The following is a 27,605-nucleotide window of genomic DNA, read 5'->3' as shown; positions in this document are numbered from 1 at the left end:
CTGCATTTCAGGAACTCCATCGCTCATTCAGGAAAATAATCTTTCCCCTTTAATCCTATTTGGCCACTTGTCCTTTACATTGTCATTGTGACTTTGAAGATCCCTCAACTTACTCAGCATCAGGGGGCATAAAACATTTAATCTGGAAATGGCAGTGACTCAAACAAACCACATCTATTATATCAGAGCCAGTGAAATCACCAATAAGATTAATGGAGAGAGCTGGGTTTGTGGGCTGAAGGCTGGAAACCATTCATTCTGGCATCATAAAGGAGCTGTAAAACCCCTCCAAAAAAAATGTTAACTCACTAGATCATACGTTATTCTTTAAAACATGCTCCAAATACAGGTTACTGTTTTTGGGCCTGCAACATGATCCTGTTTTGTGTTCGGAAGGGGACACTGTACATGATTAGAAAGTATTTATGCTTTGCTCTCCATTGTCAATTTGCTGATCATTTGCTTATTTATTTCTTTTTCTTCTGCATTTTAATTTGTGGGTTTTTTTTTCTTATTCTCTGGAAACAAGGCAGGGAAGAAGTACATTATATCTCGTCTATCATTGAGGTTGAAAAGCTGCTGCAGTCCTTGGTGCGTTTGCAGGCAGCCCAGAGGCTTGAAGGACAAGTCTGGCAGCAGATCGAAGGTCAAATCCAGCCCCAGACCTTGCTCAGTGATCATGGATGTCTGTCCTGTCATTTAGAGGCAATTATACATGTTTGCCTTTCACAAAAGGCGCTCGTTTCCTTGCCCAATTTTGGCATTAATGGGAATTTCAGTCATTTTTTCCCCCCCTCATTCAAGGGTGAGAATTTGACCCAGTAGAATTTCACTTCTCATTCCCACAATGTTTGTCCATGACCTAATGTACTACCAGGTTGAGGATACACAAACTGGAGGAACAGCAACTTCTATTCTGTCTTGGCGGTTTATAACAATATCGACCTCCAGTTTCTGGTTGATATCTTCCAGCTAACCCAGCCCCCCATTTTTCCTCATCTCTCTTGCCCCATTCCTTTCCTTTCCCTTCCCTACACACCCACAACTACCTTCCTCCAGTCCTCCATAGCCTTCTCTTCCTTCCTCCTATCGGAAGGCATCTTTCACAGATCTCTGCCCTTTCCCCCGATCACTTAGCTCTTCTCTTTACTTTCCCCTCCAGTTATATTCACCAATCACCTACCAGCCTGTGCTCCTCCTCCCCTGCCATCCTTTTATTTGGGTTACTTCCATTCCTGTTGCAGGTTTCTTGCCTGAAATGTTGCTTTGCTTTGGATGCTGCCTGTCCTGCCGAGTTCCTCTAGCACTTTTTGTGTGGTCGAAAAAGAATCTGCTGGCCTCATGATAAGAAATAGGAATTCTGGACAGAAATCAACCAATGAGTTCATTCATTGCCCAAGGAAATTGCCTCAAATTTAGGAGCTTGTAAATGTTACTCCACCTGACTGGTCCTACAACAAAGCCAATGCAACTTTACAATAAGAACATAATTTGTGGAGATGACTAAATAATTCCTGTGGTAATGAGTAGATCTTTCAAAGGTTGGTCAGGAAGATTTTTTTTTTTTAAATATTTCAAAGCACAGAAGAACATTCCAAACATGCTGCCTGCTAACTTGTCTCTTTTGGTAAAGGCCTCTGCTGTCGAAATGAGTAATATATAAACTGTTCCTTAAAACACAGACAACACATTGCATGGATAAACTTTGTGGTGTATTTATCTATGCAACTATGAACTAGCATGCACAGGAAGTATGTTCTCTATGGTGTCTCAAACTGGTTCCCAAATGATGGGAACAAGCTTTGGTAGGCCTTAGTTTTATTGGAATAGAGTTGTTTCATAACAAAGTGAGGAATTCTGTTAACTAGTTATGTCAATATATGTCAGGCATAAAGTGTTTTCTTTCAACCCTGCCTTTCTTTTACTGCTCTTGTTCCACACCTCAGAGTTTGGAGCCATCACAAGGTTCAACCTCCATGAATGTACAAACAATGAATCAGTGTACCAGAAAGAAACATTTAATACATCCATCCTCATTGACTCAACCTATTTTTTTTTTTTTAAATATTATTTTAAAAAAACAGGATATGGACATCTCTGACATGCCACTTATTGTCCATCCATAATGGCTCTTGAATCAAGATTGTGGCTAAAAGTTAATGGCCGATGGATCTGGAGTCGCAAGTTGACCAGACTGGGTAAGGTCTGCAAATTTTCTTAGTGAATCAGTGATTTTACAATCATATGATAAATTGATGATATCCATTATCAATACCAGAAATTTAACATCCAGAGTTCTTTGAATTTAATTTCCCAAGCCACGGTGAAGGTATGTCTGAATCAATCCTCCAAGCCTTTGATAAAGTAAAAATAGGAATAAAATAAAAGTTCAACTTATCTATAGTTTAATTAGCAAAGAGATTTTAAAGATATATGGAGCACACAAGGAGTAATTTCTTAACTTCATCTGGTCCGATCCTTACTTCCATTTTCATCACTGCCGGATCCATGGAGCCGGTGATTAGTAACATGATCTCGTTTGCAAAACATCCCAACAGATAGTAGATCCATATTTTTAACCTTTTAAGGTTTTTGTAGCTTTTTAAAAATGTATTCGTTCAAGGGGTAAGAACATCATGTGTTATATTGGGATTTATTAGCTTATATTTACGTTCTCTTTGTACATGTGTTGTGGGTGTCACAGAGAGATACCAGGCACAACTGCAATTCTCCCATACAACTGCTGTGGTTGTCAGGAGTGGTTTATTATGGAAGATCCTTTATTTGACTTGAGCCGGTGGTTATGGCGGTACCTCAGGTATTGGAATTAAAATAATGTAGACACAGCACAAGATAATGTTTGCTCCTATTAACAACAATAGGTATCAATGTTATTGAACTTGGTGGTTTCTGAATATGTTCATTAGTACTATTAATTAAGTGTTATGGCTTAGCAGCCATACAAGATGAACTTGCTATATTTAAATGTAAACATTTTGTTATTTATTTTTTTCAATCTTGACATAAAATGAAAGCAACTACTTTTTTTTCCCCAAAGAGCACAAAGGAATTGAGTAGAGTTAAAGAATTCTACAATATGGAAACAGGCCTATCTTGTCCACATTCACGAAGATGGTCCGGTTTCTCTGCATGCGCCTTATGTCCGTCAAGATTTCCTACTCTTGTGCCTGGCTAAATGTCCTTTGAACAGAACAACTGCCCTCACTTCTGAAGCATTTCAAATTGTTAATTAATAAGTCTGATTAAGCCATAGAGTCATGGACATCTTCCTAATTTTAGCCCATTGGGAACGTGCCAGCCCCGATTTTCATGCTAATCAGATCATATTATTCCCACATTCTGATCGACTCTCCCCAGATTCTACCACTTACATTCACACAAGGGGAAACATACGGTGGTCCCAACCAACCTGTCCAATTTTAGGATAAGGGCAGAAATCAGGGCAGCTTGAGGAAACCCATGCAGTCACAGGGAGAATGTGCGAGCTCCGCACGTGCATTATCCTTGAGGCTAGGATTGACCCTAGATGTCCTGGTGGTGCTGGGAGGTAGAGATCAAGATTGAATCCTGAAGCAGGGTCTTGACTCGAAATGTTGGCTGTCTATTTTTCTCAGTGAAGGCTGTTTGCCCACCGAGTTCCTCTGGAAATTTGTTCTTTGTTCCAAATCTAGCAGCTGCAGTCTTTTGTGTTAACATGATCAAAATGTAAAATTATAAACCATCCAGTCTATTCCTTCCTCTGATATATATATTTATTTTAAAAAGATCTGCACTTTAAATGAGGAAAGAAGAATCCAATATTTGGAATGGTAATTGGACTGTTGGCTCATGGCCTAGAGACAATTTTTAGCATTTGATGTGAGAGCTCATGAAGGGAACTGCCCACCTGAAGGTATGGCTCAAATTTATAATGTATTTAAATTTTCTTCTGAAAAAGTGTAACAGTGATAGACCCAGAAAAGAAAACCATCTAATCTGAATGAGGAACTGTTTGCTTGAATTGAATTAAGGTGATCGTTTCCCTCAGAAATATTCTGAAACAATTTGTATAAACAGTTGTTTTGAACATTCTTAGTGTAGATGTGTTGCAGAAGGCAATGCCTGCACAGCAAGTTACCTCAATGACCATTCATATTTTATGAGTGAAGCCATTGAACTACAGCATAGAAATAGGGCCTTCAGTCCATGCCAAACTATTATTCTGCCTAGTGACTGACAGGGTCTTGACTTGTGGACCTGTTCCCAAAATATACCTCTCCAAACCTATCCATTTGATAGCTCTTAAATATCAAAATTGAGCCTGCATCCACCAACTTCCACTGGCAGCTCATTCCATGCTCTTACCACCCTCTGAGCGAAGAAGTTCCCTTCACCCTCTGAGTGAAGAAGATGTAAAGTGAGTAGAACACCTGTTCTACTCACTTTACACCTATGACAGTGTGGCTTGGTGCAACAATAAAACCATCTCCAAATTTGCTGACAGTACCATGGTAGTAGTGGTTTAAAGAAAGGTGATGAGTCAGTATAAAGGACTTGTCTTGGCTAAAGATTTGGCTGAATAGTGTACCAACAACAACCTTGCACTCAATGTCACCAAAAGCAAGGAGCTGATTGTTGCCTTCAGGAAGGGAAAACCAGAGGTCTACAATCCAGTGATCACTAGGGGATCTTGGGAGTCACTATTTCAGAGGATATTTTCTGGATTCAACACACCAATGGTATCACGAAGAAAACACGTCAGCACCTCTACTTCCTCAGAAGTTTGTGGAGGTTTGCTATGATATCAGAAACCTTGGCAAATTTCTACAGAAGTGTACTGGAAAATGGGCTTACCAGCTGCATCATGGTTTTTTTTTTTAGGGAGACACCAACATGGCTGACCATAAAGCCTACGAAAGATCACGGGCACAGCCCAGGACATCATAGGCAAAACCCTCCCCACTATCTAGAATATCTACAGTATTCGGTGTGTTACCAAAGACTCTCGTGAACTTCTATAGGTGTACTGTGGAGAGCATTCTGGCTGATTGCATCACTGCCTGGGATGGAGGCGCCAACTCAAATAAAGAATTAGAATAAACTCCAGAGGGTTGTTAATTCGATCTGTGATATCACAGGCACCAGATTTTACTCCATCGAGGATATCTACATGAGGCATTAACTTAAAAAAGCAACCTCTATCCTCAAATGACCCCATCACCACCCAGGCCATGCCCTCTTCACTCTGTTACCATTGGGGAAAAGGTACAGGAGCACTCAATGGCACAAGGACAGCTTCTTCCCGGCTGCCATCAGATTCCTGAAAAATCAATGAACCAAAGATACTGCCTTACTTTTCATCAATTTTTTTTTTTAATAGTAATGTTATCAGATGGTTTATAATCTGCCACAAAACACCAAATTTCATGACTTGTTCATGACAATAAATTCTGATTCTAATTCTGAACACTGCCTTTGGAGAGCAGCAGCAATCATCAATGATCCACACCACTCCACACATGTTCTCACTGCTGCCATCCGGAAAGAGGTAGAGTTGCCACACGACTCGCTCCACCAGATTCAGAAACAGTTGCTACCCCTGCACCATCAGACTCCTTAATGACAAACTCATTCACTCATTTAAAGACTTGTGCACTTTATTGATTTAAAAAAAATTGTCTGTATTGTGAGTTTGTTTACATTTGTTATCTGTGCTAATTAAAGTGCAGAAGCCAGCATTAACACTGGAGGGAACATCTTTCGTCAATTAAAAATAGTTGACTGGGATCAACTGTACGTACGGTGCTCGCACATTCTCCCTGTGACTCCATGGGTTTCCTCCAGCTGCTCTGGTTTCTGCCCTTATCCCAAAATTGTACAGGTTGGTCGGGACCACCTCATGTGGCCCCTTGTGTGGAAGTAAATTCCCTGATGTCCTTTCAGACACAAGATCTCGATGTGCACAGCTTTCTGAGGATCCTCCAATTGAGCCTGAACGGATGTTTACTTCATAAATCAAAATAGTATTCTTCCACTTTCACCATCAAACTGTCTTGAGTGAAGCAATTTATTGAGAGGGGCAGTGGTTATTATGAGAATCAGAGGAGTGGAAGCTGGTACAACCAGAGAGAGTACAACACCTTCATGGATGCTACCAGCAGGCAGGACAGTTTAGGTGGCTACAGATGCCACTCTGACTGACATGATGGATTTTGTTCAGACATCATGTTAAAATGCTTGGAACACAGTTGTACATTGCTGTGATTAATCACTTTATCTGTTGTTTGTTTATCATGGGTTTTCTGTGAATTTTTACATTCAGAATGGCATTGGAAATAGTAACATTTTGTGAGCTGCCTAGATAGCCCACAAAGCTACACTTTTTTACTATACCTCTCGACATGGAAATAAGCTAAAGTCTAAACTCTATTTATGCTACACACCCCCCCCACCCCCACCCCCCCCCCACCCCCCCCCCCACCCCCCCCCACCCCCCCCACCCCCCCCACCCCCCCCACCCACCCCCACCCACCCCCACCCACCCCCACCCACCCCCATCCACCCCTTCTCATCTCCACTGACTTTCATTGGATCCCACAACCTAATGTCTGCAGTTTAGAATTCTTATTTTGTGCTTAAATGCCTTTGCAAGCTTCTTTTCATTATCGTCTTACTCCATGTCAGAACCACCTGCTACATCTCCCTTCAGACACCACAAAGGCTCTTGTCGTTCGTCATCAGTACCCAACATCATGGAAATCCATCCAGCTCACACCATGTCTTTACAGTACCCTTGCAACCCCTTTTTTGCTTTGGCCCTTTAAACACTTCTCTAAAATGCTTTAGGATAGCCTTCTCTATGTTAAATATCTTACATAAATACTTAAAATTCACAATTAATATCCCCAGCTTCAATCAACTCTTTAGTGAACCTACTATATTTGTTTGCTGGAATATTACAACACAGCATTTAAAATATAAGCATTGCTGTTTCAATTGTTGATATTTGGAGACACTCAAAATGTTGTTCTATTGCCCATGATTTTAATGCCGATTTTCACCTGCTTTGATAATGTAAGTTAAATATTCTGTCAAAATTGTTAGCAAGGAAATATCATCCAAATCTATGCATTCAGAAGTATTATGAAAACTTGTTTCTCAATTATTGTTGATGCTGAATTGTGGGCAAAAAAAAAGTTCTCTTTGTGTTAAATACTAGAAATCAATCCTTGCTACATACCTTAACAATACAGATACTGGCCTTCCTTATCTGCGCCAGAAGTAAAATATAATAGTGGCAGTGTATAGGAATCTACTTCCAATCATTTGCTTCTGTGAATTGAACTGAATATCAGATGTGGTGCATAACCAACAGTTCATCCATATACTAGACTTTTAGGATTAAGTAACTTTGATGGAATTTCTCTCCAACTTTATTTCAAAGTTACCTTGAACTACATAGATTGTACAGAACAGATGGCTAGACTCAGCTGATCTTTATGCTTCACGCCAACTATTCTATATTCATAGCCCTCTATTCCTATTTCTGTATGTGTGCTGGTAATATGTATGAATTAAAATAAAATATATTGTAAATATACAAACCATTTTTCTGTAAGAACGGTCCTTCATTTCTTTGTCACAACCAACATCCATTAGTGTTATAATAGGCTAGTTTGGTCTCAATCGAACAAGTTGTCCACATTTACTCGATGTACTGATCCCGTAACTGCATTAATCTTTTGCTGACATGTGGCTTCCAATGCTTCAACAGCAAGCAGGGCTGGTTGTGTGGTAACTCGGTGTCTAGCATCGCAGCCTGAGGTCTCACCCCCAGCACTGCACTGACAGCCTTTGACAGCTCAGCGTTAGTGTTGCAGTTTTTTTTTTTAAATTTCTCATGTTAATTCATTCTATAAATCTATCCAAATGGAAACAGGTTTTCTTTGCTTGAGCCCTTCATAGTATGAAGTGAAAAAAGTCTGCAGATGCTGTTATTATAATAAAAACACACAGAAATGCTGGAGGAACTCAACTGGTTTTGCAACATCCATAGGAGGACATTTCAGATCTGAGGAGGTGCGAATCAATTTTGGCTCTGTGAAAGGAGACAGAGGGAAGGTGGCGGGGGGGAGGTGGTGGTAAAGAGAGAGAGCGGGAGACAGACAGATGACAGGAGAACCAAGGGAGATAGGGTTAATGGAAATCGAATTGAGATGAAAGCCACCAGATCTCCTCACAACCTTCTCTGTTCCACAAAGAACAACTCCATCTTCTCCAGTCTGCCCACACAACTGAAGTTCCAAATCTCTGGCATTATTTGAATTAATCTTGTTGGCACTCATGGCTAAACTGTGGTATCCAGAGCTGGTGTAATATAAAGATAGAATCCTGAAGCAAGGTTTCAATGCAAATTGACCAATTTCCCCCATGTTCACCATAGGAGGCCTATTTTGAGTATGCACCTAGACAAATCAATTCATCATTTATACCATGCTCACATGGTAGGACAAGATGGCATTTCTCCAGGACCACAGAATATACATAGAATAAGTTAGGAAAGCAGTTATTACATTAAATTATTAAGGTATTAAGATGTATACACTGAAAGTCCATTATCCTCATCTGCACTAGAAGTTCAGGAGCCTGATGGCTTGGGGGAGAGCTGTTTCCCACTCTGGACGCAAGGGCCCCCCCGAGTGCTATAGTACCTTCTGCCAGATGGCAGAAGGGAGAACAGTTCACATGTGGGATTTGTGGAGTCTTTCACAATGTTTATTTGCTCTCCACCTGCATCGAGTGCAGTAGATGTTCTTCATTCTAGGAGAAGGTTCCCCAATGGTCTTTTTCGCTGGCTTCACCATCTTCTGCAGGGTCTTGCGGTCCGAGGAAGTACAGCTTCCAAACCAGGCGGTGATACAGTTGCACATGATGCTCTCAATACATCCTCTGTCGAATATAGTGAGGATGGGGGGTGGGGGATGGACTTCCCTCAGCTTTTGCTGAAAGTAGATACACTGCTGGGCTTTCTTGGCTATGGAGCCGGTGTTAAGGGACCAGGAAAGATTTTCCATCAGGTGCACTGCAAGGGATTTGATACTCTTGACAACCTCAACCTTAGAGCCGTCGATGGTCAGGGGAGCATGATCTCCCCAGGCCCTCCTGAAGTTAGCAAACATCTCATTTTGATTTAAACATTCAGATACACCAGTTCGTTCGTGTCTGCCGCCTCCTTATTCTTGTTGAGAAGGTCCATCACTGTCATCTCATCAGTGAACTAAATGATGTGGGTCGAGCTTGGTTTTGCAGCACAATCGTGGGACAGCAGAGTGAATAGCAGTGGACTGAGCGCACAACCCTGGGGAGCCCCTGTGCTCAGTGCGATGGTCTTGGAGGTGCTGTTTCCGATCCGGACTGCCTGAAGTCGAGAATCTAGGTGCAGAGGGAGGTGTTTTAACCCAGCAGGCCCAACCTCCTTTCCTATTCCCCTACTTTAATCACCTGCAAATCCTTTTCTCTCTCTTGCTCATCATCTAGATCCAGATTCTCCAATCATGCATTATTACTGCGAGTAATTTAGAGTAGCCAATAACTTGAAACCTCCAGATTTTGGGATGAGAGAGGAAATCGGAGCAGCCAGGGGAAACCACTCATTCACAGAAAATATGCAAACTCCACACAGATGGCACTGGAAGTCAGCGACGTCCCTGGGTTACTGGATCCGTGTGGCAGAGCCCTCTCTGCTGTACCAATGTGCCGCCCCTACTCTCATCACCTCTGCCCGTGATTCTATTTGCTCTTTTTTTTTTATAATATACAAATCACTTACTCTGCTTCCTTCGGCAAACATATTACGCAAGGTCTCAATACTTAAAACCCCTTTAGAATTTTAAAATGCAGGTTTTAAATTTAAATTTAGACATAGTGTGGTAACAGAATCTTCCAACCTACGAGCCCATGCCACCCAAATATCCAAATTAACCTACAACCTCCCTACGTTTTGAAGGGTGGGAGAAAACAGAGGTGCCAGAGGAAACCCAGGGAGAATGTACAAATTCCTGACAGACAGCGCCGGATTCAAACCCATGTCGCAGGTGTTGCACAAACACCTATGTCAACTGTGCCGCCCTCAATAGTACCTCAAATTGATTTTTTTTCTCCCATTCCACCTTCCAAAATATAACTCGCATATTCAGCATTAAATTTCATCTGGCATCCATCTTCCCACTCGTTTAACCTTTCTATAGCTTGAACTGTCTTTCATCGCTTAAGTCTGTATCACCTACACATTTGGAAGTGACAAATTATACAACTGAGTCCAACTCCTTTTCAGTATATTCAGGGAAATAATGGCCCAGTACTGACTGTCAACTTTTCTATGATCAGAAAAGCAGAGGTTCGTTTACGGAGATATCGTGAAAATCTTCGTTTTGGTTGCAATCCAGTCATTGCCAGAAAGTTGCAACTCTCGACACCATTTTGGATTCAAAAATCCACAGAAAACCACCAAGTAAAATCAAAGCAATAAGACTTATCATGGCAATGACCAAACTTGGTTTCAAACATTTTAACACAACAAGCAGATCAAATTCATTCACAGCGACCTCCTGCCATTTCAGAAGCCATTTGGTCATTGATGAACAGATTGGAATCCAACTCTGTGGTCACTGTGTAATGTCCAATCCCCTTTCTCTGTGAGATTACTGAAAGTGGGGGGGGGGGGGGGGGGTGTGTGGAAGGAAGTAGCTTAAATTTCCTACCAGTATAGTTAATTCACACAATGATGGTGTTTTCTTATTATTACATTATATTGGTCAATACAGACTTATTTTTTTCCTTTCATTCCTGCTAAGCACACATATGATCATGGATAAATATTTTTCATAAATTACAAAAGTGGAATAAATGAGGAGAAATAGCCAATTTGCGGTTAAACTTACCACTAATGAGGGGTTAGTGACCGTATACAAATGAATGAGGCTGCATTAGCTATGCACGGTGTAATCTACAGATGGATACAAAATGTATGCAGTCCATTTGCGCAATACAACCCGATATTCTTCTTTTAAAAATTACACTGTTACGGTGCATTTGAACCGATTATGAAACTTTGCAGTGAAATAAATCTGCTGACTGAGAAATAAAGGAAGATTGCAGGTTGTGATAACAGAAATTAATTTTAAAAAATGATATACTTTCAAGACTATCACACATTACAGAAGAGCTTAGGGCTACCCTAAACACATCCTGATTCACTTTTGAACTTTAGTATCTTGTAACCCATTTTCTGTTCTTTCTTAGTATTGCAGCCAGACTGATTGTTGATTTAATTAACCGCAGGTCTTTGAAGGTTCTAAAAAGCCAACATTTTTCTTAAGTCACATAGTACTTTTAAAAATATATTTTTTTCCAATCCTTGCATCCCAAGTACAATGCACAATCTGTTCTCACAATGGAATGATTAATCTCTTGCCCTTTGGTGGGAGAGGATTGGGTAGACATGGCTGAAGCTGTGAGCTTGCCAGATGGGGAAACATTGTTTTGACCAGAGCTCTATCTGCAGAACACTGTGCTGTAATTTAAAAAAAATATACACACATCAAATCCATGACTAATTTTGTTCCATTAGAAGATGTGATGCCATGGTAATGAGAGTAGGCTGCCACCATGTTCCAACCCAAAAGGAAATGAGAATTTTACATGAGAACGAACATAAAGAGCAATTGTGAATTCATTATGAGGACCATTCAATATCCTAACATGTTCTGCCAAGTGAGTGGACCTTGTCCCACTGGCATACCAAGATCCAATGTTGATCACAACTTCGAATTCATCAATGAGAGAACGTGTATGAAAATCCATGGGTTACCTGCACGCTGCTGATTGGGAGTTGCCTGGGCAGCCAGTCCCAGGTAATGATCGTCAAAGCTCCCTGTGGACGCACAAAACAGGGAATGTTAGTGGCAAAACTGCTGATGTCACACAAACCTCTGCTAGTGTGGCCATCTCTGATTGGATGGTATTGGAGGAGTCATCAAATGATCCTCCCATCCCACTGCTGATGTCACACAAACCTCTGCTAGTGTGGCCATCTCTGATTGGATGGTATTGGAGGAGTCATCAAATGATCCTCCCATCCCACTGCTGATGTCACACAAACCTCTGCTAGTGTGGCCATCTCTGATTGGATGGTATTGGAGGAGTCATCAAATGATCCTCCCATCCCACTGCTGATGTCACACAAACCTCTGCTAGTGTGGCCATCTCTGATTGGATGGTATTGGAGGAGTCATCAAATGATCCTCCCATCCCACTGCTGATGTCACACAAACCTCTGCTAGTGTGGCCATCTCTGATTGGATGGTATTGGAGGAGTCATCAAATGATCCTCCCATCTCACTGCCCAATGAAATTAACTAGTCTTTAACCATTTTCAAGAATAAAAAAAAGTTAAAGGAAACTATTGAAAGTAAATGTTGAGGTTTTAGTCTTCCATGATTTTGTTCTTCCTCAGGTGTTGTTGGCAGTTACCAGGAAATTAAGATCAAATTCCTGGAGACTCCAGGGCATTCATGGAGGGTTGGCAACTGTATTTCCCCCATGTGGCAGTACCAAAATGGGGGCATTAAACTCCCAACCGCTTCCAAATACTTCTTGGTTAAAGTGTCCTGAATTCTGACATAACAAGCTGGTTTCCAGTCTTCTATTTATTCTTCATTTCCAGCTTCCTGTAAAATGCTCGGCTACAACTGAGAATTTTTACTGCTCAGGGGTTATTCAGATGATCAAGTCTTGAGCAGATCCATTCCTCTGCTCCTTCCTCGTTGCTCTCCAAGTTATTTTTCGGAATCTAATTCCCTTTTGACTGCCTGGTTGCCTGACTGATCTGTTTCCATCAGCCCTATTGGGAACAAGTTCCATATCATATCTACTTCCTAGTTGCCTGGACTGAAAACCCAATACAGGATGAGCTGTGGGTTACATTCCACATCTGAAGCTTTCCTTCCCAACTACTTTACATTTTTTCCTTGTAATTTTACATCATCATCTCCTGTCTTTGAATCAACTGCTGTCAACAACAGCTTCACTCGATTTACCATAGATGGAACCATATTGTCATAGATCTATATAACCATATAACCACTTATAGCACAGAACAGGCCAGTTCGGCCCTACTAGTCCATGCCGTAACAAATCCCCACCCTCCTAGTCCCACTGACCAGCACCCGGTCCATACCCCTCTAGTCCTCTCCTATCCATGTAACTATCTAGACTTTTCTTAAATGTAACCAATGATCCCGCCTCGACCACGTCTGTCAGAAGCTCATTCCACATCCCCACCACCCTTTGCGTAAAGAAATTTCCCCTCATGTTCCCCTTATAATTTTCCCCCTTCAATCTTAAACCATGCCCTCTAGTTTGAATCTCCCCCCACTCTTAATTGAAAAAGCCTATCCACATTTATTCTGTCTGTCCCTTTTAAAATCTTAAACACCTCTATCAAGTCCCCTCTCAATCTTCTACGCTCCAGAGAAAAAAAGCCCCAGTCTGCACAACCTATCCCTGTAACTCAGACCCTGAAATCCTGTCAACATTCTCGTGAACCTTCTTTGCACTCTCTCTATTTTGTTTATATCTTTCCTATAATTTGGTGACCAAAACTGTACACAGTACTCCAAATTTGGCCTCACCAAGGCCTTGTACAATTTCATCATAACCTCCCTACTCTTGAATTCAATACTCCGATTTATGAAGGCCAACATTCCAAATGCCTTCTTCACCACACCATCTACCTGAGTATCAGCCTTGAGGGTACTATTTACCACAACTCCTAAATCCCTTTGTTGCTCTGCACATCTCAATAGCCTACCATTGAATGCATATGACCTATTTAGATTTGCCTTTCCAAAATGTAACACCTCACACTTATCTGTATTAAATTCCATCAGCTATTTCTCAGCCCACACCTCCAGCCTTCCTAAATCACCTTTTAATCTACGGTAATCTACCTCACTGTCCACAACACCACCAATCTTTGTATCATCTCGTGGATTTTGGACTCTATCCATTCCTAGATTGGTTTTCATTGGTAGAGTAGTGATGCCATTTCTTGTCTTGTTTCACTGTGATAACTGAGGTGGAACTTTGGGAAGGTTGTAGGAAAGGTTCATTGAAAAGAGCAAGAGTGTGCAGGGGTTTTCCTATAAGAAATCCTCATGATCACCTGAATCTGGCTGAATCATTCATTCTTGGTTCAAAATGGTCTTTAATTTTGGAGCATGGGCTATAAAGCGAGAAAGAAATAACAACCAGCAATGGGTTAAGGCACAACAATACCGCTTTCATAAGAGAGGTGAAATGAAGCCATCTCCTCTGTTTCGGAAAATGTAAGCACTGGACATTGGTTGCACCAGATTACATTTATTTATACTTATTCTGCATGGATCGATGCCTTTGCAAAACCTAGATACAAGGACTTGGATACCTGGATTGGAAGCATGGACACCACTTGTGCTTCTGTAACTGGTTTTCAGTGAATTTTAAGAAGGCAATTGGCTGAAAACTATACTTTTAATCAGACAGATGCAATATTTAGATTTAATTTGGAGACATAGTGGCCGACATGGCCTGTTTCCGCTCCGAAAATGGTTATATGGTTATATAGCATGGTCACATGCTATATACCCCATGAGCTTAAGTCCCCCCCAAATACCCACATGACAAACTAATTTACTAACCCCTTTCACCTTTAGAGAGGATGAGGAAACCAGAGCACTTGGAGGAAACCCAGCACGTTTATGGGGAGAATGTATAAACTCTTGCAGGCAGCAGTGGATTCAAACCCATGTCACAGACACTGCAAGAGCGTTGTGTATGGCCCAGTATACCTCAATGTGTTTAACATGGTAAAATGCCTCAAAGTTTTTCATACCTCCACTGTTATGTTTACATTTAGGTTAAAGTGATATCTGCAAAGTACTGAATTTAATCTACAGAATTACAATACCACTGCAACCAGCAGACTTTTCTTAGCACGTGGGATGAAGTGGCATAAACTGTTTGATATGGATGTCATCAGGTAGAACAATACAGCACAATTATAGGCCCTTCAGCCTTCAAATGTTGTGCCCACTCATACATTCCTTCCAAAAATTAATAGTACTCCCTTCCCTACCCCCATTACCCTCTACTTGTGCACTTTTGTTTCAGCCTCCACCACCATTCCCAGCAAGGCATTCCAGGCACCCACAACTCTCTGTGTAAAATAAAACTTACCCTGATGTCTCCCCTGAATCTTCCTCCCTTCACTTTTCACACATGTCCTCTGGTGTTTGCTGATCCTGCTCTGGGAAACAGGTGCTGGCAATCCACCCTATTTATGCCTCTCATTAGTGAAGTGCTTTGTTCATTGGCTTAAACTAGCACAGGTGGTGAACTTTTGGCTGTTTTAAATGTTACTGTTGAGAAATGCCTTGACTTGTTACTCCATTATCACCATTAACTTGTGATAACTGCATTTTCTGGGATTCAAAATGTTGCAATATTGATGCAGCAAATGAGTGGGGAAAAATGGGATTTTGCTTAAATCTAACAATGGATTTATCCTACCAAATAAACTAACTGACAACAAGTTTAACTTCGATCATTTCTGGTTTTTTTTCTTTTGCTGGTTCAAAGAATGAACGTGGAAATCACCTGATGCAGATGCCAGATTACAGATATAGCCAAAAAATATAGAAAAAAATAACTGCATTGGGAAAAAAAGAATTTCATTGACCACCTCAGAGAGCTAGCATGTCAGTATTTGAATTATTTTCAGTAAATCCATTTGATATTTGTAACCCTCAACACCAGCTCTTCATTGTACTTTTGCTCAATACTAGTCTTAAAAGTTCTAGTTTTCATTGCAGTGAAGGTGTCTTTGTCATTTGCAGCAAATTGTTTGCTGTTAAAATGGACAGAATCTCATGAAGCTTTGAAAGAAAACCGATGGAGGAAGAAGTGTAACATGGGTAGGATTTTTATGGGCAATAATGCATTGATCACAAAAAAAAGGCTTTCAAGGTGCCATGCAAAAGACAGATTTTCAGATTTCAGATTTATTGTCAAGAGTACATACATGACATCACAAAATACCGAGATTCCTTTTTCCTGCGGGTGCGGCAGAATTACCACTAATTGGTCGTGCAAAAAATAAACTGTACACAGCATAAACATGTAAACAAAGAAAGAACTGTAAACAAACTGAGTGTGTAATACAGAGAGAACTAAAATAAAATCAGTAAAGTGCACAAGTGAGAGCGCTGAAAAAAAAATTGGTCACTTTGCAAAAGTGTCGATATTTAGTTCAGAATTGGGATTTATTTTTATGACGTAACAGCATAGTGCAGGACATTCAGATTATAACATAACTGTAAAAACAAATAGTAGCAATATTAGTGCATGAAAAGTCAGGCAGGGTCTTCGGTTCATTGATCATTCAGGAATCTGATGGCAGGTTGAAGCTGATGGAACTCATTGCTAATCCTGAAGCTTAAGATGGAAGGAGCTACATTTGGGCAACTGTGCTCAGGATCTTAGGTCCAAAACATCTCAGAGTTTTTGAAATATGGTGATTCTGAAAACATCTGCAGAGCAAGCTTCAACAAAAATAAATTGCGATAATAACCTCTTTTTGGGATGTTGACTGAGATGTAAATATAGGCTAGGTGTCTGGGAAGAATGTCTCTGCTTCAAACCTTTCATGCAGTGGAGGTGGTGATGGGACCTCAGTCATGAAGCGAGGCTCTCCCTGAATGTGGCTGCTTCTACATTCAGGTCTCAGGAGCGCAGCTTGATCCAGAATTGTACTAACCAAACTCTGGCTACATTTGTAAAACAAAAACTCACAGAAATGCTGGAGGAACTCAGCTAGTCTTGCAGTGTCCATAGGAAATAAATACTATTGATTTTGCACCAGAGACCTTAAGTATAAGCAAAAAACAGGAGGCACCTGAATAAAGACTAGAGAGAGCAAGTGGTGGGGGGGGGGGGGGGGGAAGGATGGGAGGGGGAGGATTCCAGATGAGTCAAAGGTGTTAATTGGTAAAGAGGAAAGGTGAGAATGGATTTTGGCTCTGACAGAGGAAAAAGGGAAGAGATGGAGAGAAAGAGAGAGTGCTGGGGGAAAGACGACAGGGGAAGAAGTGGGGGGGGGGGAAGAGGGGGTGGGCTAATGGAAACTGGAGAAGTCCCTGTTAATAGCATCCAGTTGGATGGTACCCAAACCAAAGCTGAGGTGTTGCTCCTCCAATTTGAGGGTGGTCTCAGTCTGGCAGAGCATGAGATCATGGACAAACATGTTAGCAATGGAGTGGGACAGAGATTGAAATGGTTACCAATGGGAGATCTACACTATTGTGGCAGACAGAGCCAAGGTGCTCAACAAAGCAATCTCTTAGCTTTTGTCCAGTCACACCGACGTAGAGGAGACTACAATGGGAGCACTGAATGCAGTAAATTACCCCTGCATATTCACAAGTGTTGCTTCTCTTGGAAGGTATTAACTCCACTCAGGCTACATTTGGTCCTCTTGCAACCTGCACTTGCTCCAACACTGTGCCTTTTGACAATAAAAGTACACGTTCCATATCTAAGGCAGCAGCAGGCATGAATAATGAAATTCATCGCCAACTTTGATGACCCAGCAAAGTCTTCAGATGTGTGAGAAAAAAAACATGTTTGAAAGATTAAGATCTCAAACCTGGCACAAGACTCACTTTCTAATCCCTGCCCGTCCATAATCTCAGATCTGGGATACCTCCAGCAGGCACTTCAAAACACTGGCAAACACCATCAATGATGTGCCTGTAAAATTCTTCAAATTTAGTGCATAGATAAGCAAACTAATGTCAATATCCACATCCCCAGAATTGAGACCCTATTTATTCTCCATTGGTTTCATAAGGATGGCTACATTGCTTGCATGTCCAATAGCTACAAGTTCTCTATTCTGAGCTCAACTACAGAAAGAGACAGAAATGCAGGGAGAGGAAAATATTCACAGGCGCTCAAAGCCTCCTTGAAATTTTGAAACATCTTCACTGATCCCTGGGAATCTCTGTCCCATGACTACTTCAAGTGGTGATGTTATATTTGAGATGATATTAAGGACGTTGTCCTCATGACCTGTGTGGGTTTTCTCCAGATGCTCCAGTTTCCTCCAAAATGGACAGGCTTGGTAGATTAATTGGTTGTAATTGGGCTACACAGGTGTTATGAGCCAGAAGGGCCTTAAATTTTAATTTAGACATACAGCATGGTAACAAGTCCTTTTGGCCCAAAAGCCAGTGCCATCCCATAAAGACACGGGGAGAATGTGCCAACTCCTCATCGACAGCGTGGGATTCAAATCCTGGTCGCTGGTGCTGTAATAGCTTCATGCTAACTGTACATCTTCTATCAAACTGTATTTTTAGAAAATCTATCGAACTTCAATTCTAACCTCCTCTGCTGTCCATATTAAATTTTTACATCCTCCTTGTGATAGCCTGCATTTCCCTTTTCACCCCATAGTCGCTGGCCTAATTGAGCACTGTAAATAAATTGTGTGGGTGAATGGCAGGAAATAGGGGAAATTCAAGGAATGTGATGAGAATACATTCAAATTAGAATGTGGAAATGGGTTTGTTCTGTGAGTTAGGATAGACTTGATGGGCCAAATGCCCTTCTGTCATAAGAAAACAGAATGTGGAAGACAAACTGGAGTGGAAGTAAATCATTCTTGATCCCAAGGGCTGTCTACAAAGAAGAAGAATGAGATGTTTGGAAATTTGCATGCTCAGGGTTCTCGCCATTAATTATCAATGCACTAACGCAGTACATGTATATGGTTTAGTAGCCCATTCTTAGCCTACTTCCTGCCAGGACACTCACATAGCCAGACACTGAAGTCACTGTCAACCCACTGTGATTCCATTTCAATTGATGGAATAGGTAAAGGACATGACTTTGAAGAATCACTTACAACACCAATTTACTGGCCTGACACTGCTAATGGACACAGAGCCGAACAGGAAAGTAATTTAAATCTTTTAAGAGGCACTGCCCACCAGATGAGGTGTAGGTTGTATCATTCAATTGTTGCAGAAGGAAGCGGTTGTGTCTATGCTGGCAAGCCACAGTTTCCTATCATGTGCTTTTTTCCCCTCTCTTTTCAACCCAAAAATTAATTAACGTTCAAGCTACCTCAGAGAAGTAAAACACAAAAGTCTACAATGTGATTGTAGTAAAAACACAAAAATCCTATAGGAACTCAGCAGGTCTTGCAGCATCCATAGGAGGTAAAGATATATAACAAATGTATCAGGCCTCAGCCAAGTGCTCAGGCCCTAAACTTCAGTTATACATCTTTAGAACCTATGGAATCAGCAAGATCTGCTGATTTTCTTCAGTATTGTTACATTCAAACAACCTGGCTTGGGTGAATATTCCAGATGTTTGTGGATACTCACTCACATGGCTCTTTTCTGTATCATTTGCTATGAACACCCAGCGTCCATCAATCCTGTTCCCTCTGCTGGTGCAGAACTCCTTCGCTATTCTTCTTGAAATTGTGCACTGCTCCTCCATCTCTGAGGAGCTTCTTAGTGTTGCCCCTCCCTGACAATCCAGTACTCTAACTGTATGGAGGTCCCTCATTATTGTCTCTCCAATAATATGGTTCTCCCTCCACATTGACCCCCCCCCCTTCATTAGTGTTCCTTCACCCCAATTCTAGCTTTAATCCAACTACATCCCCACATCCTAAGCCTGAATTCTGGATACCGAATTCTAGGAAGGATATCAACAAGTGAGAGAGAGTGCAGAGAGATTTACAAAAATGTTACCTGGATTTCAGCATCTAGCTTATAAAGATTGATTGAGCAGATTAGGTATTTATTCTTTGGAGCGTAGAAGGTTGAGAGGGGATTTGATCGAGGTATTTAATATTATGAAAGGGATAGATAGAGTTGATGTGGATAGGCTTTTTCCATTGAGAGTAGGAGAGATTGAAACAAGAGGTCATGAGTTAAGGGGCAAAATTTAGAAGTAATATAAGGAGAAACTTCTTCACTCAGAGTGATGGCTGTGTGGAATGAGCTTCCGGGAGAAGTAGTGGTGGCAGGGCCAATTTTGTAATTTAAGAAAAAAATAGATAGGTATATGGATGGGAGAGGATGAAGGGTTATGGGAAAGAAGTAGGTAGGCGGGACTAGGGGAGCGTTACTTGGTTTAGTGCGACTAGAAGGGCCAAAGTGGCCTGTTTCCATGCTATGATTGTTGTATGGTTATATGAAAAGAGGAATATAGGACTACTAATGCTGGTGGCAGCTTAGAAACTTATGCCACCCAACCAGTGCCCTAGACTTTAATATTATGGAAATTCAACTTTTTCCTTCCTCAGAGAGAAAACAGTTTTGTTGCCTTTAATTCTATTCAGCAAGAATAATCAAACAATCTAAGCACTGGAATAAAATGAGTTAAATATGCAACACAGTATTAAAGGTATTCATTGTTAAGAACGAGGATGAATAATTACACCAAGCAAAATTATTGCTGATGTGTTTCAAATTCTCGCCTTGGGCCATTCTCATGATGTCCGTATATTTTTGAGATTGTTGATTAATGATATGGTTTGTAAAAATCAAGAATAAATGCTGAGGGGAAATTAATTTAATTTGAACCCAATCCAGATTTCAACAACTTTATCTACAATTCTGGTTTCACTTTACAGCTTGTACCTAAACCTTAAACAAACCCTTTTTATAAAAGGACACCTTGAGATAAGCGGCAAAAATACCTGTATTTGCTTCTTAATGCAAATCACTGAAATGAGGAAAAATGCCTTGAGAAAATGTTGTGTCAACCTGACAAATGGGGTGGAAAAGATAAATCTAAAAGATCCGCATGGGACTTTACAATGGTCACAGTTAGTTATCAGGACATGGATTTCAATTTAAGTTGGTTTAATGGAATGAACGTTTTCTTATTTTGCAGTGGTAAAGATGAAAAATAAAATGAGATTAGCCAGTTTCAGCTAATGAATGTAAAATTGCCCAGAAATAAGTATTATTCGCAATGCCAGTGCTAGGGGAGGTATCAGTCATCTCTCAGTTGGTTGTCTTCTTGCGTTTGAGTTTGTACATTGTGAGATAAGGCACAGTCCAGACGAATGTACATCATAATATGCACCCGTGTTCCAGTGCTGTGTTGCTGAGGACTGCATTGTCAAAGCCATGGTCTTTTAGATGTTTAATGTTAAACTGAGACATATTCTGTCCCATCATGGATCATAGAGACCTAAAGTCTGGAACTAAGTCCTTCAGCTTATTGAGTTTGTGATTACCTTTAAATATGAATCCATTTACATAAATCCTATATTAATTTTTTTTTAAATTCTCCCCACATTCTCAGATTTCCCCAAATTCTGATCAATATCCACAGGCTAAGGGCCATTTTCAGTGACCAAACTGCACATCTTTTGGATGTGGGAGGAAATCAGAACATCAGCAGGGACAATAGATTCACACGGAGGATGTGCATAGTTCATGCATTCAACAACCAAGGTCAGGGTTAAACTCTGGTCGCTGACACTGCAAGGCACGTCTCAACTCAGTGTGCCACTGCACAACTGTCTCTGGTGTAGTCTCTTACATCTGCACAATAATTACACCCCAGGTTGCTCAAGAAAGTAGTTTTTTTCTTCTCTTCAGAAAGTTAGTTATTTGAGGAAACGTATTTCTGAGAATTGTCTTGTGGCAATATGATTGTAATTTTGCTTTGCATATGGCCTAGGCATCTGGATAGATGGGCTCTAAAATTGGGGAATTATTTGTTTCCTCGGTTTGGGCCATTTCTAACACTGCACACCAAATATTGAAAGCAAAAATGTATGGATGCTAAAATCTACAATTCACATTGGGAGTCATATACGAAAATTCAACATTTTCTGATTTCAAACAAGCTGATCTTGAAACTGATGATTTGAACTTTGAAGAACCAAATATATTAAGAAACTCTCAGGACTTGGTTGCAGCCACCCAATTCCTGCTCAAACCAAATTTCAAAATTAAATTCTGAGCCAAACCTTTGAATGGTGAGACCTGCATCTTGGTTCCTCTGGTTAGTTGAGCTGTCCCTGATTGGATTAGAAGCCTGTTCCAGGATAGGTTTACAAAAGCAAGGTACTTCAATTCCCTGAAAGTGTTTTAGGTGTCAAATTCTAAAGCAACTGCAGTAAAAACGCTGGTATCTGGCAACTAGGGGGATTTTCGGGTCGCTTGAGATTGTGGGTTGTGTGAATTGGCGAATTAAGTGCAAGGCTTTTTACCTTTTTACTTTCTGCAATTTTTTTTTGCCAGTTGTTTGAGGTTGGCAATTGCTTGAATTCCAGACAACAAGGGTTTTACTGTATTCAACAAAAACAAAATGATCTCCATGTAACTAATGCTGTGTTGATATTAATCACAACTGCGCGGTTTTAGGATTTCAATAAAGTTTGATTATGCTGCTTTTCTTGAAACTGTCCTACCTAAGTTACATTGAATGTGTCAAAGGACGAGACTGCAGAACTAATTCAGAATAAATCTAAGGTTTAGTTGCAGAATTTTCTATAATTGAGCAGACTCCGAAATCAAAAAAATATGAATTAAGATTTAAATTATCAGCCATTCAAAGAGCCAAAGAATAGTGAAAAGCTCTCAGTTGCCAAACCCTTCTAAGCTGATGGCTAAAGTGACCTCAGAGTATTAGTGAAATTATGACTACAGTATAATGGTTTCAAAAACTACAAAGTACTGGATTTGATCGTTCCTGTGCTAAATCATTCTCTTCCTGCTTCATGAAAATTTAAACAAGCATTTAAAATAAATAGCTTTGCTTAGTCTCTATCCCTTTTGAATGAGATGTGTGGGTAAAATGATAGGGGAGAGTCCTTGAAAGCATTAAATGGGCCAGCTTAGCTCAATGGCAAAGAAAATGAACAGTGTTCCCTTTTAGCTGTGCTGTCCGCAGGGAATGGTTTCTCTTTAAACAACAGTGAGAGCTGCATACCTTCACAGTGCATTGAGACACACAGACTGCAGCACAAACAAAAAAATTAATTTGCTTCGTATCCCACCTACTTTTCTTCCTTTAAATGGAAGGAGGATCCCATAAAAACTCAAAGGAGGGAAAAGGCTATTAATCTGGAATAATTGTACATCTCAAGATGTAGTGTTTAAGTCATGGCATTAACTTTCAAAAACGATGAGGAACTCCAGCTATTTACTCCCTAATAGCTTAAAAATGTTTGCATTTTTCCACAAGATAAACATATTAAAAGTTTGAATGAATTAGCCGGGCGCAGGATTAGCTCAAGTTTTAGCTACAAGATATTGTTTATTGGACTTAATACCTCTCCTGCCTTTATTTTGCACATTTTAAAGAATGGATTCAAAAATAGATTTACCTCAGTGCAGGCAAGTGGTAAAATAGGAAGGCACTTAGTGAATTAGCTGAAAGCTTTGTGACTTTCAGCCAACAATAATAATTGTGTGTGATTCCTCTGGAGCATAAATGACATCATGGTTCTTGAGAAACACAAGCTTGTGTCCAGGAATGTAAGCTTAAAGAGAAACAGTGCTCAACCAACAAAGAAGTAAGATTAATGAGGGACGACTTCAATCACCCACTTATTGCAACCTTACATAATACTTTCCTTTCCCTTGCTTATTTTGCCAGTGGTTCAAATCATCTCACATTCAGCTGGAGGCAGAATCAAACACTAAACTCAAATGAACGTGATTATCATTACAGTGCTAAGTCTTGCTCAAAGGGCAATGTTCAGACAATAGATGCATCTTCACCCATATGGATCCCAGCTACGCCTGCCTGTTTGTAGGCTTTTTGGAGCAATCCATGCTACAAGCCTACACAGGAAAGATCCCCGCAACTCTTCCTCCGGTATTTTGACCTGCGATGAACTTGTCAGGTTCATCCACTTCACGTCCAATTTCCACCCCGACCTCATACTCATCAGTTCCATCTCCGATGGCACTCTCCCCTTCCTGGATCACTCAGTCTCCATCTCAGGAGACAAGCTTTCCACTGACATACATTACAAATCCTCCAACTCCTACAACTACCTGGACTACTCTTCCTCACCCCATCCCCTGCAAGGATTCCATCCCCTTCTCTCAATTTCCCCGTCTTCACTGCATCAGTTCCCAAGATGAGGTCTTCCAGTCCAGAGCTTCTGAAATGACCGCCTTCTTTCACAAATGTGGCTTCCCCTTCACTACTATCATTTCAGCCCTCACCCCATCTCCTCCATTTTCCACTCATCCATCCTGGCCCCCTCTGCTCCCAAATGAAACAAACATACAATCCATCTCATCCTCATCTACCACCCCACCAGCCTCCGCATCCAACACATCATCCACCAAATTTGCAGCACTTACTACAGAATCCCACCACCAGACACTTTTTTCCTTCTCCTCCCATCTCAGCCTTCTGCAGGAACTACTGCCTCCACGATTCCCTCAAGCACTCTTGTCACCTTCCCCAGGAGGTGCAACATGCACTCACATTTCCTCCCTTACCCAGGGCTCCAAACAGGCCTTTCATGCGAAGCAACACTTCAGCTCTACATCGGAGAGACCGGTCACAGACTAGGAGATCGCTTTGCTCAGCACCTCCGCTCCATTCGCAACCACAGCAACCTCCCAGTGGCCGACCATTTCAATTCTGGATCACAATCCTGCGCTCATGTCTGTCCATGGTCTTATGTACTATCCCACCTTGACCACCCACAGATTGGAGGAACCACACCTCATTTTCCATCGCCACATGGCATGAACATTGACTTTAGTGCCTTCCATTAAACCCTGCTCCCCTTTTCTTTCCCCTCCCCCCTTTTTCCTGTCCTTCCACTTCTTTCACCCACCCAGCCCTATCATACCCCTCCTTCTCATTGCTGCTGTCACCTCCCTCCTTTCTCCACATATTATCTCCTGCCTTGCCAACTCCTTCCCCTCTCCTATTCTTCTGTTCAGACACTTCCCAGCATTTTCTCATACCTTAATGAAGGGATCAAGCCCAAAACATTGGTTACAGATCTTTGCCTTTTGGTACATAAAGGATACGGTTTGACCTGCTGAGTTTCTTTATCATTTTGTGTTTTTGCTTCAACCGCAGTGTCTATAGATTTTTGTGATTTACTTCATCTCATTTTTGGAATACATTTCATCAACTTACATGACAAAAATAGATCTAGTCATCATCAGATCAGAAGAAGTAATGTTTTGCATGATAATTATGATTTTTTTATTAATAAGTGGCTGTTATACTCAGAATATTTACATTTCAATTTATATTGCTTAGATTTTAATATGTATATTTAACTTTTTTAAATTTTTTAAATTTTTCTTTTTGAACAAAAAAATAAAGTTTAAAAAAAGATCAGAATAAAAACTGTTTTGCATGAATGCGTGTCATGAAATTCATTGATTTGTGGTCACATTGCAGGTGCAAAAATGCATTTTTAAAAAATAACAGTAGTCCAAAAGAAGAGAAAGTGTGGGAGGGTCAGTGGTTCATTGTCCATTCAGAAATCTGATGGCGAAGTGCTGTTCTCCAGGCTCCTCTACCTCCTTCCCAATGGTAGCAGTTTGGAAAGGGCATGGATTAGCTGGTGAGGATCCTTGAGGATGGAGACTGCTTCCTTCAGACATTGCCTCTTGCAGATGTCCTTGATGGAGTGTAGACTGAGGCTCATGATGATGCTGTCTGAGTTCACAGCCCTCTGTAGTTTTTTCCTGTCCTGTCCAATGGCACCTCCATACCATTTAGCATTTAGTGATGCAACCAATCAGAATGCTCTCCATGGTACACTGGTAGAAATTTGCAAGAGTATTTGATGACATACCAAATCTCCTCAAATTCCCCCATGAAGTATAGCCGCTAGTGAGCCTTCTCCAGGATTGCATGAACGAGGAGGCTCCAGGATAGAAATTCAGAGATCTTGCCACTCAGGAATTTGATCAGAGTATGTACATAACACCACATTCAACTCGGAAATAATTCTTCCTGTGAGCCAGACAGAATTTGTACCTATTCTTTGGCTTGGCTTCGCGGACGAAGATTTATGGAGGGGGTAAAAAAGTCCACGTCAGCTGCAGGCTCGTTTGTGGCTGACCAGTCCGATGCGGGACAGGCAGACACGATTGCAGCGGTTGCAAGGGAAAATTGGTTGGTTGGGGTTGGGTGTTGGGTTTTTCCTCCTTTGCCTTTTGTCAGTGAGGTGGGCTCTGCGGTCTTCTTCAAAGGAGGCTGCTGCCCGCCAAACTGTGAGGCGCCAAGATGCACGGTTTGAGGCGTTATCAGCCCACTGGCGGTGGTCAATGTGGCAGGCACCAAGAGATTTCTTTAGGCAGTCCTTGTACCTTTTCTTTGGTGCACCTCTGTCACGGTGGCCAGTGGAGAGCTCGCCATATAATACGATCTTGGGAAGGCGATGGTCCTCCATTCTGGAGACGTGACCCATCCAGCGCAGCTGGATCTTCAGCAGCGTGGACTCGATGCTGTCGACCTCTGCCATCTCGAGTACCTCGACGTTAGGGGTGTGAGCGCTCCAATGGATGTTGAGGATGGAGCGGAGACAACGCTGGTGGAAGCGTTCTAGGAGCCGTAGGTGGTGCCGGTAGAGGACCCATGATTCGGAGCCGAACAGGAGTGTGGGTATGACAACGGCTCTGTATACGCTTATCTTTGTGAGGTTTTTCAGTTGGTTGTTTTTCCAGACTCTTTTGTGTAGTCTTCCAAAGGCGCTATTTGCCTTGGCGAGTCTGTTGTCTATCTCATTGTCGATCCTTGCATCTGATGAAATGGTGCAGCTGAGATAGGTAAACTGGTTGACCGTTTTGAGTTTTGTGTGCCCGATGGAGATGTGGGGGGGCTGGTAGTCATGGTGGGGAGCTGGCTGATGGAGGACCTCAGTTTTCTTCAGGCTGACTTCCAGGCCAAACATTTTGGCAGTTTCCGCAAAGCAGGACGTCAAGCGCTGAAGAGCTGGCTCTGAATGGGCAACTAAAGCGGCATCATCTGCAAAGAGTATTAGTGGTGCCAAAAAACTGTCTTCAAGAAAAGATGTGCATCCAAAAGAGAGAAATGTAAACAAAGATAGAAATTGTTTTAATTTTTAATTTAAATGTAGTCATACAGTAAAAGGCCAATTCAGCCCATCATCCTGTGCTGCCCCAATTACCCTACAACCCCCGGTACATTTCGAACAGTGGGAGGAAATCGAACCGCCCCCCCTCCCGGAGGAAACCCATGCTGACACGGGAAGAGCATACATACTCCTTACAGACAGCGCAGGAATCAAATCCTGGCCCCGATCGCTGGCGCTGTAACAGAATTGCGCTATCCCCTATGCTAACTGTGTCACCCTATGTAAACTGACTTGCAATACAGAAAATATATTTTCAATAATAAGTAATGTTCAAAGTAAGAGTCCTGAAATGAGTTTCTGAGTTTGTCATTGAGGAGTCTGATGGTGGAAGGGGAAGCAACTGTTCCTGAACCTGGTGGTATGAGCTTTGTAG

General features: G+C 41.4%; 1 protein-coding gene across 46 annotated transcripts in view; it reads right to left on the bottom strand.

Moving 5' to 3' along the window:
• Positions 1–27,605, bottom strand: part of LOC138745038 (transcription factor Maf-like) — a 374,863-nt gene that overhangs the window by 280,425 nt on the left and 66,833 nt on the right. For 39 of the 46 annotated variants that reach the window (XR_011345926.1, XR_011345943.1, XR_011345929.1 and 36 more), the window contains exon 2: positions 11,870–11,932. The exons of 1 other annotated variant lie outside the window; for it this stretch is intronic. The gene's annotated coding sequence lies outside the window, so the exon portion shown is untranslated. 6 more of the 46 variants (XR_011345960.1, XR_011345964.1, XR_011345966.1 and 3 more) reach the window with 4 other exon arrangements.

The sequence above is a fragment of the Narcine bancroftii genome, chromosome 10 (assembly GCF_036971445.1).
Source record: "Narcine bancroftii isolate sNarBan1 chromosome 10, sNarBan1.hap1, whole genome shotgun sequence".
NCBI classification, from domain to species: Eukaryota; Metazoa; Chordata; class Chondrichthyes; order Torpediniformes; family Narcinidae; genus Narcine; species Narcine bancroftii.
Note: the sequence above shows the minus strand (reverse complement) of the source record. Positions and strands in the feature narration are given on the sequence as shown.